Here is a 15,061-nt window from a genome sequence, read left to right as displayed (position 1 = left end):
TTCCACCTGAAAACTCAATAATGGTTCCCCTAGAGGGGAAGCTGAGATAGCCACTGGGCCAACATGGGCTCTTCATGATGTCAAATCATCAAGGGGTTCCTGCATATCTGGAGTGTTGGTCCTGATTTTCAAAGAGAAACAAGGGTTTTCACTACAAATGAAATAAATAGAGAGGGGTGGGTCTAAAACCAAGTGTAACCTTCAGGGTATCCCTTTGTGCTGCTCTGTCCAGTGGTAAAAGTTAAGATGTACCAGCCCAATAAAGGCAGGCTCCCCAATGGTTCAGATCCCATATACAGAATGATATATATAGAATGATAGTTTATGTCGCCCCATTGGGTAAAGTAGCTTGATAAGCTGAGATGCTGGCTGAAGATTAAAAAAAAAAAAAGAACATGAGATGGGAGTGGAAGAAAGTTATACATACCAACTATGGGCTTGAGGCCAGATGCAGAAATGAGGTCTGTACTAGCTACTCCCTTTTCTTCCTGGCTTTGCAATGTATATAGTAACTAATTTCCTTTGCACATCCTTTCCTTTTTCTCTAATATTTCATATGACTGTGTTAGAAGTGGTGAACTTTTTAAGTCAGACCTTGAGTTACAGGATATGAAGGTGGTATTGTAACCAAGCTAGAAGAGAAATGAACACCTTTCTGGAGCCAGGAGTTCCTCTAGGGCCTTTCTGATTTCTCAGACAGGTGCCCACTCCTCCAGCCCTTTCAGCATATTCATAAGCACCTATTTCCCTGTGTTCAGTCCATTTTGATTGAAATTGCACCAATAACTTTCTGTTATCTGTACTTAAGCCCTGACCAAAAAGCAAAACAGACAACACTGCAAAGTATAAAGAAGTATAAGAAATGTTTATTTTGGCGATGAATCAAAACAATTATGGGCTAGCACTCTGTATTATTCGTTTTGATTTCTTAAAAGAGCTTCTTCCTCTTTATCCAGGCTATAAAAACTGCTGTGGTCCACGATGTAGCTCACTCTGACATGGCTTTGTCTTTTATGAGTCTCACAGATGTCTTGATCAAAGAAGAATTGCTGTTTTCTGCCAACACTTAACATTTTTAAAGTCAAAGAAATAACTTTTCCCAAAGTGCAGCTAGCTCCTTAGGGACAGGAACCACTCCTACCTGTTTCACTTTTAACAGCACTTAACACAGTTGACTCCACATAGTAATATAAATTGAATCTTTAATATATGCTTCCCCCTGCCACGAGTGATAAGCATGACCACTTTGAGGTCCATGCAGATCCATTCCTGTTATAAAAACATATCATTAGAATCTAAGCTCTTTCCTCCACACTTGGGACGGCTGAAAACTTAAGCTAATGCAAGAGAATGTAAGTGAGACTTGATACATGGACTACACAGAAAAGTGAGAAGCCTGAAGGATTCAGGAATCAGGGGGTCTTGTTGCCATATGTGCCAGAAGTCCTACTGGAGTAAGGAAGAGCCTTTTGGTATTCTGTTCAGTTGCCAGTACTTCCAATCAAACAATTCTCAACCTCAAGGAAGTTTGATTTGAATTGTAGATTTTTTTTTCTTAATTACCACATTAATATACACTAATCATAGAGAATTTAGAAAGCACGGAAAAAATGTAAAGATCAGAAATAAAGACCCTCCACCTCATCACCCAGGAGAAACGACTACTAACATGTGAGCGTATTACTTTTGTCTTTTTTAGTGAGCATAGCCGAGAGATTAGAGAAAGTGAGAGGCGGAGCAGAAATGCATACCTCTTCTGTAACTCGTTAGTGTTCCTGGCATCGGGGTACCCACCCGCCTCTGAGGCAAGATCCCCCTCTTCACCAGGACACCTCCGCCAGCTACCCCAAACCTCTGACTTGGCCGTTAAAACAAAGAGATGTTTTGTCTTGACTCTGAGGGAAGGAGTTCCTCTTCATTGCGTGACAGATTGATATTAAGAAAAACCAGTTAGGGAAGCCCAGCATGTTCTTCCCATGAGCTTACAGTGCATTCCATCTCACATCTTTCCAGCTGTCTTCTGAGAGCCAGGATCTGGGTGGAAGGAGGGCGAAAGAGGGCCATGAGAAGAATCAGTTAGATCTGGGGAGATACAGTGTGTCTGCAGAAAGCTGACTGTCAGTGTGACTGGCAGTGGGCAGGGAGTGTAGCTTTGGATGTCTTTGAGCAGGTGTATTTCAAAGATAACTCCTATGGGCTCTCGCTAGTGAATGTCCAGGAAAAAGCAAAGACTGGAGGAGGAGACATCAAGCAGGAGACTGCCTACTGCGTTAAGAAAAACATTCATCATTTCCTGTTCCTGCTCTCTGTGTATCTGAAAGCTCGTTTCTGACAACAGCCTTAAAAAAACAAAACAAAACAAAAAAAACCCTTTCATTTGTTCACTTCCTGAAATCCTGAAATGGACCACACAGCCCCAGGCAAAGCATGCACTACAATGAAAGTCGATTTTTCTATCTGCACACAGGGTTGGGTCTTGTTCTATGTTATATCCCCTGAAGCCACTAGGATAGATTCTCACAGTTGACTCCAGTGCTGAGCAGATGATTAACTTCCAGATTATTTGGGTTAGAATTTATATAATTCAGTGATTTGTATTGGTTAATGCTTTCTTTTCATACTCCCCTAAAAAGAAATTTGTTGATTCTATCTCCAAAATATCTCTTGAATCTGTTCACTTCTTCCTGTCTCCATAGCACCACTCCCTATATTCTCTCCCCTTAATCGTAATAATTGTTTGCTACCTGGTCTGCACTTTCTGGCCCTACTCTGTTGTCCACCAAACAGAGCAAACTTTTAAAACATAAATCCCATCATGCTTTTTTCTTGCTTAAAATCCTCCAATGCTTCCCACGTGGGATCTGTCCTTGCCCTCCCTCCCCTTCATCTGGTCTCACTTTCCTCCTAATTCACTGTGTTCCAGCTTCACTAGTCTTTCTTCAGTTTCTCTGAGGCACCATGCTCTTTTCTATCACAGAGCCTTTCCATGTGATATTCTTCTGTATGAAATGGTGTCTTCCCTTCTCACTCATCCTTTGAATTTCAGCTTAAGTATTGTCGCCCATCCACACCCAACCTAATTTAGGTTCTCCCTATTAGGTATAGCATCATGTACGTTTCCTTTACAGTTCTAATTAAAATTTGTGAATATGGGAGGGGAGGATATAGCTCAAGTGGTAGAGCACATGCTTAGTATGCACCAGGTCCTGGGTTCAATCCCCAGTACCTCCTCTAAAAATAGATAAATAAGCTAAATACCTCCCTCTTCCCCTCAAAATTTGTGAATATATATTTACTTGTAAGATTGTTCAGATCCAGGTCCCTCAAGAGATGGTAGATTCTAGCAAGACAGAGAGTATGTCAGTTTTGCTTCTGTTGTATCCTCTAGTGCCTGTCATGGTACCCAGCACATAGTAGATGCTCAGCACTTCTTGAATGAATGATTTTACATCGTCTGGGTTTGAAGTGTTTAAAATAAGAGTTACCAAAAAGGTCATTTCCTTTGTCTCTTTTCTGCCAATGCAGGGCACACAAGAAAACACCTAACAAATATGTATTCATTGATTGACTGATGATTAACTAACTTTAGATTGACATTTTGGTAGGGAAGAGAGGTATCACACCTGGAGACAGGTTAGGATCAAAGACACAGATATGATTACAGCCAATCCTTTTCTCACTGTGGTGAAAGCGAAAACTGTTAGAGTGAAGATTAGGTGCAAACATTTATAATTACTGTAATGATAGGGCCTCCTAGAAAAAAGGAGAAGTCAAGATGCACTAGAGCTGAATATTACTGGGCATGGTTGTGTTGTCTGTAGTGAGAGGCTGTGATTGGCCAGAAGGGGCTGAGGGCTGAAATCCAACATCTTGCTGGATTCCATAGGCTTGGAAAGAGAAGGAAAGTACAAACTAAATGGGAAGTGCGTGGGGAAAGCTCTTTCTCATAGGACAGAAGATGATCATTCAGGCTTTGAGCAGCAGATCCAGGGGGCAGCCCAATCTACCACTTATCAATGATAAGCATCATGCTGTGAATAAATTTTTGTAGAAAATTAATTTAAATATATATCCTAGGAGGCCATAGTTTTGGCTTGAGAAGCTAAACTGCACTCACCCTATGCTTCTTGTTTATATTTCTGGGCGTGTCTGCATTGGCAGAGGTTTTATTTGTACCAAAGTGCACCATAACAGCCACCAGACCAGGGAAAGAGAAAGGCAAGGCTCACAAGTTTGGCTCAAGGACTCTGGTTCAAGGTCAATGTCAGTGAGAGGGATGAGTAAGTCCCAAACTGCATCTGTCACTGTGATTGTCCTCCAGCCCCACTGGGCTTAGGGAGCAGGACCTGCAGAAAAGTGGACAAAAGCAAAGTGTATAGTAGAGTAGTCTACAAACTGTGAGGGGAGGTACAGTTAGGGGTCAGGTTACAATGTGGGACATGTGAGGACTCAGAATAGACACAGCAGACCAACCTTTGGCTGGATCACAGGGGGCTCGGGACAGAACACCAGGCTACAGTGGCATCAAGGAGACACTGGCACCTTCAGTGGGCATTGTCCCTCCGGTGCTTCTTTGCAGGTTTGGAAGTATTTGCAGAAGCATATTGACCTTGGTGGCAGCATGAGAGACATCACTGGAACAAATCAAAATGGAAGAGGAGGAAATGTGTGGAAACAGAGTATAAGATCATGACCACCCAGGGGCACCCCTGGGCACTTTCAGAGCTACTTGAAAGGAATTTGTTGAGAGTTGAATTGTGTCCCCTAGAAAACTGCATTGGAGTCCTGCCCCCAGTACTCAGAATGTGACCTTATCGGAAATAGGGTCACTGCAGGTGTAATCAAGTTAAGATATGGTCCTTTGGGTGGACTCTAATCTGATATGACTGGTGTCCTTAGAAGAAAGGGAAAACGCTAGGTGAAGACACAGACCCACCAGGAGAACTCCAAGGGATGATGGAAGCAGAGAGTGGAGGGATGCAGCTGCAAGCCCAGGGATGCCAATGATTGACAGCTGCCGCCAGAGGCGAGGAAGAGTCCAGGAAGGATTCTCCCCTACAGGTTTCAGAGGGAGCATGGCTCTCCCAATACCCTGATTTTGGACTTCTAGCCTCCAGAACTGAGACCATACATTTCTGTTGTTTTAAGCCACTCAGGAGTGGTACTCTGTTAAAGCAGCCCTGGGAAATCTATATAGAACTTGAGGAAACGACTTTTTCAGAGTAGTAAATAAAGACAGTGCCAAAGAGACATTGTTTCATTGCTGTTATTTTGACCCTAGTTTTCACCATAAATTTGTGAGGCCAGAGAAATACAATTTATACTTGAGAATCATATAAATAACATGCCGAACAGCTAAGTTTTTATTTGCTGACTTGAGTTTAGTCAGTTAATGTGCCACTGTCTGGTACATTTCATGCAATTCCAAGACATGCCTGCATCTAATTAAATGAAATAATGTATTAAAGCTCTTTTAAAAGCACCTGGCACCTAGAAAGCCTTCATAAATGGTAGACAGGGTCATTATCATCATCATCTGATTATCCTGATTTTAGAGCTTTGAACTGTTCATGTCTCTTCTGCATCTGAGAGCTGCTGAAAACTGCTGAGAAAACCTCACACCTAGGCAGTCTGGTGCCACTAAAAATTAAACATCACCAGATTCACCAGCGTCCTCTGCCCTGCCTTGGTTTCCCTAGTTAGTGCTCTCTCCCATTCTCTGCAACTTGTATTTCAAATCATGCTTCCTCGGACCTCTACCACCCTCCATTTCTCCTTAACTCTCACCACCAAACCTATCAACTCACATGTATCCACAGCTATCCTCAACTTACCCCTGTTACTTGGCCCCAACAGGTACCCTGGCTTCTTTCTGGTCCAGGTAATCATCATTCTTCCCTCTTCCTCATTCACACTTTCAATGCATAACCAAGTGTTGTTAATTCTTCCTCCTAGATATCTTGCCAATCCACACACTTTGGTTTATCTCCATGGCCACCAGCTTGGCTCAGATAAAATGATTGTGTCATTCCTGCTTAAATCCTCTCAATGACTTCCCACTTCTCTACAGACCAAGAAGGTCCTTCACATGTTTACAAGACCTCCTGGTGCCCCAGACCCTCTTAATTCAAGCTCTTTGGGTACTCTTACCTCCCCTCCATCTGTACTTCTTGCACGCTGCACTCTAGATTAGAGAATAACTCAAAACACCTCCTTTCCTGGTTAAAATAACTAACATTTATTTGCTAACTATGTGCTGGGCACACAGCAACTTGTTCATCAGGACAACAAATAGCATAGTACTGTTACTATCCCTGTTTAAAGATAAGGAAATAGAGTCACAGAAGTTAAGTGACATGCCCGGTTACAAGGAAAGTAAGTGTTAAGGTAGGATTTGAACTGGGAATATTGGCAAGGCAGTCCACACCACTGTGCCATTCTCTGACCTTCAGACTCTTCCCTCAGCCCCAGCAGTCCTCCTCACCCTCTTAATTTGGCTGATTCCTACAACTTCAGGGTAAATAGCCCTCTCTCAGGGCCAGACCTTGCTCTGCGTCCCTGTGTCTTCTGTCCTCCCCTTCCTGGTATTATTTAACATCTATCTCATCTGCTGGACTGCAAGCTCTTCTGGGATGGGGAACACATCTGCTTTGTTCGCAGCCGCACCCTCACTGCTTAGCATTTGCTTGATGTATAGCAGGTGCTCATTAAGTATTTCTTGATTGAATAAAAGAATGGATAATTACTAATCACGGTGAAGAGCTTCTATATATACACAACACATAACACAGTACCTGGCACGTAGCATGGACTTGATAAATATTTATTTGATACTGTGTTCACAAAATGGCAAGGAGTCTGGCTTGACTGGTGTCAAGGGTGTGAGGAGAAGGGTTTGCAAATGGTTCAAGTCTGTTTAGGGAGCTGAAGGAGGAGAGAATTGCATGACGGAAGGGGTTATCAGCAGTATGTAATCTTGCAAAGGCAAATACCAGCATTTCAAAATCCCTCCTTCCCAACCCAAGATGGTTTCGGATTTTTCTTTTAACCACGTCATCCAATCTCCTTACAGCTGACTTCAGCAAAGTGTAATTTGGTGTGCTCAGGGGACCTTGGCAGGATCAGAAGTGTGCACTAATGACCCAGGTGGGAACAAAGCTCCACTGTGGACATGTTCTGTGTAATACAAACAACTCCCTCCTCCCCTAGAAAAAGGTCTGACAATCTCAAATTCTAATCTCTACGAGCACAATTGAAGACTTCCTATTCCTATCTCCTTTGGAAAAAGTAAATAATTTATTAACCTCAAAAGGCTTCCTGGAACACTGGGTTAATCCCTTTAAAGGGATACATCTGGACACCCTAACTTCATTACAATTCTAGACTTGAATGCTACCAGGTACATTTTTTCTTCCCCAAACCGAGTGGTGCCAGGGAGTCTAGAGACAAGCAGTTGGCAAGCCAGGTTCAAATCATTGTCTCTTTGAGGCTGTGTTTTGGCAGCCACTGCTACAGCAGGCTCAGCCTTCAAGGAGCAGTAAACTTGTCACCCTTGCGTGACCCTCGATGGGAAAACTGGAACAGGAAGGGGATGACTTCCAGAGAAAACAGCTGATCCACCACCTGTACAAACACGCACCTAACTGGCTTGACATGAGTGTCCTTGGGGAAGGGCTTTGGTAAATCAGAGGAATCGCCAACATGTGAAATCAAGCCTCTGTGCTCTGCACATGCCAGCACCACCGCAGGTCGCGCTGTCAGAAGCCACCCGCTACAGAGCGGCTTTCTATTCCAAGTCATCTTGTTAAATCAGATCCCCAACTACAGGGTGGTGACTGTACAGGACTCTTGTCATGGGATCAGCGTCTCTGGCCCTATTTTCACCGCAGGAGACATCTCTTCTTATACAGCATTCGGGTCTGTGGCAAGCTCTTAATTATATTTGCCACCAAGAACCAGTTAATGAAGGGATATTTCTTGGCCTTCAGCAGAAATCTCAGACTCAGCAACCAAGAAACTGAAAGCCCTAACCTCAAGGCAGTCTCCCCACGGCCCCCTCCTGATGCATATTTCAGAGGTTTCCAGGTTTTAAAGCATGGATTACCTTTGCAAATGAAAAATTGAACAAGTAAATGCATTTAGTGGCGTGTTGTTACAGTTCCAATGATTTTGAAAAGGCTGCTTGGTTTAACCCGAGGCAGAGTTTCAAATGAACAAAGAGATGAATACCCATTGTTTTTTTCATTATTCTCTGTTTATTCTACCAGGATTTAAAATATTGTATATATTGATCTCACGTAAGGTTCCTTGCTTATCAATATATATGCATATATCAACCAACTGAAAATTGCATATTGATGAAATATTTACTAGCTTCAGGGGCATTCAATATCCAGCCACCAAAAAAATAGGTTGTTTATTTGTTTATCTAAATAGGGTTTTGCATGGTAGTGAAATTTTGAACTCCATTCAAAAGCTAGAGTCTTATTCTCTCAAATATTTTGAACGTTTCATTCATAAGAAAAATGATTAAAATAAAGTAAAAGAAGTCAGCGTTATCTTTACTACTAGTTAGCATTTAGTCACTGCTGGTCAGGCATGTGACATTTTACCGGATCATCTAAATAAATTCGTTGAACCTACTATGTACCAAGTAACTCCCCAAATGAAAACATTACAAACACACAGTCTTTTCCCTCAAATAGTTCAAATCTAGAAGGAGAAACAGATAAGTACAACAATGTGGTAAATATTATGGGAGTACAATACATGTTACCAGTACTAAATGTACAGATGTATAAATGAAGGAATTAACAAAGAAATGAGGGGGAAGGTATAGCTCAAGTGGCAGAGCGCATGCTTAGCATACACAAGGACCTGGGTTCAATCCCCAGGGCCTTCTTTAAAAATAAATAAACCTAATTACCTCCCCCACCAAAAAAAAAAAAAAAAGAAAGAAAGAAAGAAAAAGGAATGAATTGGCATTGATATTTAGGGACTATAATAAATTTACCACGAAAGTAGGCAATAAAAATATAATATTTAGCAAAAATGGAGCATGGAATATTTTTAAATGAAGAAAGTTTCAAGAGGATTCAAAAGAGTAAAGACTTTAGCTGTAGGGTTACAAAAGAAATGAGAAGTCCTACATTCAATTTACTTATGTGTTGAAAAAATCAGACTTAAACATGAAACACATGATAGTAAAGAACTAAGCTGCAAAATACAGAAAAAGTAAGAGAGGAATCAGATCGTTAAATAATGGTATGATTATTCAAACTCTAATTTATGAATGTCTCTATCCAATCATCATGACATACCTATGTTAATTTCTCCATTGTTACTACACATTGTTAACCACAGTGTAAGTCACTTCAAGTGAAGGTGCTAGAAAGTGGTATAAGGTAAAATCGGGCCAGTTCTCCCGATTTGGGCCTTTGACATGCAACATAATACCCATTTTCACTACACAGGGAACAAACCCTCGACTGTCACTACCTCAGAAGAAAGATAAAAATTTTATGTATCAAACAGAACTTTTCAAGGACTTCTGTGGGCTCAAACTTACCCTCAGAAGAAAGAAAGAAAATGAAGGTAAGTGTGTGCCAAATTATGTGGTAAGTTTTGGTCTAAAGAGGCAGTATATTGTAATAGATTTGATGCTGAGGAGGTACATTCCAACTTTATTATTATTTTGCTATATGACCTTGATTTTTATTGCCTCATCAACAAAACCGGAATAATAACACACAACCTACCTATCTGCTGAGAACGCATGCTTCTTCTATGAAGTGACATGTGTGAAACGTTTGAAAACACTGTGAAAATATAACAATCCCATATTAAATTTGCTGCACATTAGGATATAGGTGGAATTTTTCATCTATAAAGGGAAAAATACCTTTATTATAGGGAAATGAATGTGTGTTGTAATATATGAAACCTCACCTCACAATCTATGCAATAATAGGAATGAAATAATAGAAATATCACTATTTCTCTCTTTCAGGCGCATCCATTTCTAGTTCCAGGCCACAGTTTGTTTCTTCTTTCTTTCCTCATTCTTCCTTGCTAACCTTTCATCATATCGTCATAAAAATTTCTAAGGCTATTTCTTGGCTTTTCTTTTAAAATATTATTTTGATTATCAAACTTGAATTGAAAACCTGAAGGAAAAAGATCAGAAGCTTGTTCTTTCCTCTAATAAAGTCTAGTCTAGGTTCTGCCAAGAACATCTACAAGTTGTTAAAAATAGCACATTTCTTTATTTGGACTCAATTGACTTGTACTTCTGTGGACCTGTCGAAATGTTAAATAATAAATTGTTATCTCTGAATAGCTTCTTCCTTGTCCAAGATGCAGTCAAAAAACGTGCTTTAGATGAGTCATTCCACCGGAATAATTTCCCTTTGGATTACTAGAGTCATTGGGGGGAAAAAAATAAAACCATGTGAGTAATTTTCCATGTATCTTGGGTTCAATATCTAAAATGTTTCATAGGCCTTCTGCATCACAAGGCAGTTTATTTAAAAATACAGGCACATCCTCTTCTCTGCTCCTGCGTGTCCCTTCCTCTTTAGTAGCTGAAGGCAGACGCATCAATGGTGAGCAGTGTCAGCCTATACCCCTTGTGCTTGTGTGTCATCGTTCTGAGCTAGGAATGAGCAGGTCTTAAAAAGCCAGGCAGAGAGCTTGTCCTCCTCCTCCTCCCCATCATCACCCTGACCTTTAAACAACAACAGTAATAACAAAAGTTATTAACAACAATGAAAACAACGCAAGCACCGTGCAAAGGTACAACTCCTGTGGCTATACAGAATGTCAGCCGAATAGCCACCCACGCGTTTGCTGCTGTTACTGGGGAAAAAAGGAAATGTGGTTTTGGCTCACAGAAAGGGGAGGAAGAGGTGGAGGTAAAGGAGAGGAGGAGGCAGAACCCTGTCTTTAACAGGAGAGTTCCAACTGAGAAAATCATTTCTCACCCTCAGTGAGGAGCAGGTAAGCCACAGAAACAGACAGGAGAGCGTGTGGTTCGTGACCCCTGCCAGAAAATTCAAAGATTAGAACACTCGTCAGGAGAGGCAGCACCCTGCATGAAAATCTCAGGCTTTGATTTTTCAGTTAAAGGCGACATTTCAGAAAAATATATTGCCAACATCCCTACCATTAGCCTGTCTTGCTATTCTATATGGCACGGATGCTGTGCTAGGGAAATTTGATCAATATATTAGATTCCTGGCAGAAAGATGCTATCAGACAACGCATGTATGCCTTGACATAGCTCAATTTCCATCTATCCAAGAAGGTATTGATTTTCCGCTCATGGAAGTGCACACACACATACTAAGAACGCCTACAGAGAATGGGGGCTGGGCAGGCATTTGTTCAGGAACAGACAGCTCTGCATTCCCCAAATGCATTCAAAATACCCTGTGGCTTGGTGACTTAATATTTGAATGATCTATATAAACTCCTCACATCAGGATTAAATCGATGGCTGATGAGCAAAAACACTATTCCTCGGCTCACTCTTTGAAGGCTAAGAACTCTATCAGCTTCTTCGGAGAAAATGGCCCTCTTGGCATCCTATTCCAGGCTTACTTTATATGATACAGCTTCCTGGAGCCACATCTTCCTAACTTGACTGGAATTAATTTTATATTACTTTATCACGGTCTTCTCGCCTAATACTTAGAGGCACGTTAACACTTCCTCTGCCATTCTGTCATTCTTCCTTCGTTTCTGACAGTCTCTTTCTGACTTAGACCGCTGTGGTAGTTACTCAGGCTGCTCACCGAATATTTCCAGCTCTTCACCTCCTGGGATTCGGCTGGGATTCTACCTCCTGGTCTCTCTGTGGTTAGGTGGGGCTGTGTGACCAGTTCTGATCAAGGAGTAGAGGTAATCTGTATCGTTTCCAGGTTGAGCATTTAATTGTTTATGGGAGAGCTGCCAGAGGAAAATATTGATATGTTAGACTTCACAAAAATTAAGAACTTCAATATGCCAGCGACATCATTAACAAAATTAGATGGCAAGAACCAAACTGAGAGAAAATATTTTCAAAATATATAACGAAAGGTTAGTTACCGTACACAAAGAGAGTCTACAAATCAAAATACAAGTGTGCCTCAGATATAAACAGGCATTTCACAGTAGGAGAAGTACAAGTAGCAAATAAACATATTGAAAGATACTTAATCTCAGTTGGAATTAGGGAAATGCAAATTATAGCAACAAGATGCCATTCTAATCTATGAGATAAACAAAATATAAATTAAAAACTCAAAAAGCTTAATATATTACAAAATTGGCAAGAGTGTGGGGAAATAGGCATTCCTGCTAGTATAGTGGTATTACAAGGCAATTAGCAATATCTTTCAAAATTATAAAAATGAATATTTTGGTCCCCAAATTCTATTTCTACAAACCTAACCTACAGAAATATTTGCATGTACTATTAACAACATTCATTGAACACATACCATGTGTCAAGCCCTGTCTAACTGCTTTATCATATTAATCATTTAGAACCTGTAAGGTAAGTTCTATTCTTTTCCCATTTTACAGATGAGGAACCAGAAGCAGGAAGACTAAGTTAACACAACTGATAAGTGTCAGTGCAGGGATCCAGACACAGAGTACTCCCTTCTGTGTGACACTGCAGACACTGTGCTGTCTCTCTCAAAGAAATATGCTTCGGGATGTATATTGCACCATTATATGTAATTTTTTTTAAAAAGATGAATAAAGGACAAATGTTCAACAACAGGAGAAATGGTTATAAGGCAAATTCAAATTATAGAATATTATGCAATAATTCCAAAGAATGAGCCCCAGAGAATTGAAAACATATAGTCACACAAAAACATGTAGAATATTTATAGTAACATTATCCGTGATAGCCAAAAAGCAGGAACAACTCAAAAGGCAACCAACTGATGAACAGATAAACAAAATGTGGTTTATCCATACAATGGGATATTATTCAGCCATAAAAAGGAATGAAGCATTGACATATGCTATGACATGGATGAACCTTGAAAATATTATGCTAGTAAGAGAAGCCAGATGCAAATGGCCATATTTTGCATGATTCCATTGATATAAAACGTCCAGAATAGGGAACTCCAGAGAGACAGAAAATAGATTATGGTTGACAGGGGGAATTGGGACTAACTGCTAATCAATACAGGGCTTCTTTTTAGGTGATGGAAACGTTCTGGAATTAGACAGCAGTGATGGCTGCACAATATGGTGAATACACTAAAAACCATTGAACTTTATACTTTAAAATGAAGGAATTTTATATTATGTGAATTATATCCCAATTTAAAAAAATGACTTAGGTATCTTTGTACTAATACAGTAAAATGTTAAATGAAAAAAATCAAACCTCAAAACAATATGAATAGTATATTGACACTAAAGAAAAAGGAAACAATATATGTGTTCATAAATGCATAGGAAAAAATCAGGAAGAATACATACTGGTTCATTAACACAGGTTTCCTCTGGAGAAAAAAAATCTATTTGGGAGAGAGAAGTGAAAGGCAAACACAGTTTTTTACTGTACAAACTTCTATTTTAAATATTTTTATAATAAGCAGATATTATTTTTATAATTTTAAAAACAATAAAAATGAAAATAAAACCATTTAAATATAACTAAGCTAGTAAACAAAAATAACCTCCAGAAATGAACAATAGGCAGAATAATAAGACATAATGGAAATGCCCTGCACTTGTAGCCAGGAGACTTGGGTTCCTGTTCCTGGCTCAACTCTGCTTTAACGACTTGTGGGTGGTCATCAGAAAGTTCATCTAGCATCTCTGAGCCTCAGTTCCCATTTGTCAAATAAGACATCTGGACTCGATGACCACCGTGAAACTTTCAGCTCTAGAATCTTTGGATTCCACAATAAGCCATCCTCCTTTTTTGCTTTGTTGCCAAGGTTACTTGCAGCTCCAGCCTTTCAGACCATGTTTTAGACAAGGCATTAAGTGCAATCATGAATTTACACGTATTCCAAGATCATAACCTTACAGGAAAAGGATCATCAACCTCACTGCCCAGCTTCTGCTTAATTATGACCCTCTTTGTTTTATCTGATGGCAGTTAGTTACGCAGACCTATGGCTGAGTCAAGTAATAAAATAATTCTTGGACAAACAAGATAATTGGCCAGACAAATCATTTTGTTGTTGTTGTTTAATGTATTGAAATCTCATTTCAGATAGCATGCAACCCTGAAATAAGTTATTTTCCTTTCATCATGTACATAACCTCTCAGTTGTCTTTTCATTAAATTTTGCTGGTTCTGGACAAAGAGAATGTTGCAAGAAAGAGAGAGAGAGAGGCACAGTTGCCCTGGGAAGTCACGGATGCAAGAGAGGAGGGCTCAATAAAACACTGCACATGAGTGAATAAACAAATGTATGAGAGAATGAGAATCATTTCTGTTTCCTTCTCCACCAGTGTTCCAGCTTCTCTGCCTGGTAGTCAGATTGCTGCAGTGAACAGCAGAGATTATGTGCATATCTGGAGGGCCCAGAAGGGGGTCCTCCAGAAGCAGACATTCACCCTCAAAGAGCTGGACCAACTCCATCAAGCACAGTTCCGGCACAAGTAGATGCCCTCAAAGTACCAGTATTCTACCCTTTCCCTTCTTTCATGGGAAGCACTGAAGTAGAGTAGATGGAACCCAGACTTTGGAGCTTGTAAGACCGGGGTCCGCATCCTATCTCTGCCACTGACTATCTGTGTGACCTTGGACAATTGTAAGAACTGCGAGATTGTCATGAAGGCTGAACAAGATAACACATGTAAAACAGCATTCCATGGTGCCTGGCACACAATAGGTAATTAAGGAAAAATAATGCTGTTTTTCATCTCTTAATTCTTAAAGGATCCAGGCCTTAAGTTCTGCCCAAAGCAGATACATTAATAGGATGTGCTTCTGATAGCAGCACTGTTTACAGTATCCAGGACATGGAAGCAACCTAAATGTCCACTGACAGATGACTGGATAAAGAAAGTGTGAGATACACACACACACACA

At 40.3% G+C, this 15,061-nt stretch overlaps 1 long non-coding RNA gene across 2 annotated transcripts; it reads right to left on the bottom strand.

Annotated features, from left to right (window-relative positions):
* Positions 1-880: 880 nt before the first annotated feature.
* On the bottom strand, positions 881-11,943 carry LOC123616832 (uncharacterized). Of its 2 annotated transcripts, XR_006724849.2 has the most exons (4): positions 11,796-11,943; positions 4,474-4,634; positions 4,230-4,346; positions 881-2,034 (listed from the first exon to the last, which is right to left on the bottom strand). It is a non-coding gene; the product is annotated as an uncharacterized LOC123616832 (long non-coding RNA). The 2 variants fall into 2 exon arrangements; XR_012501220.1 differs by lacking the exon at positions 881-2,034 and having other exon boundaries at positions 3,452-4,346.
* Positions 11,944-15,061: the final 3,118 nt, after the last annotated feature.

This window comes from Camelus bactrianus, chromosome 21, assembly GCF_048773025.1.
Source record: "Camelus bactrianus isolate YW-2024 breed Bactrian camel chromosome 21, ASM4877302v1, whole genome shotgun sequence".
Lineage (NCBI taxonomy): Eukaryota > Metazoa > Chordata > Mammalia > Artiodactyla > Camelidae > Camelus > Camelus bactrianus.
Note: the sequence above shows the minus strand (reverse complement) of the source record. Positions and strands in the feature narration are given on the sequence as shown.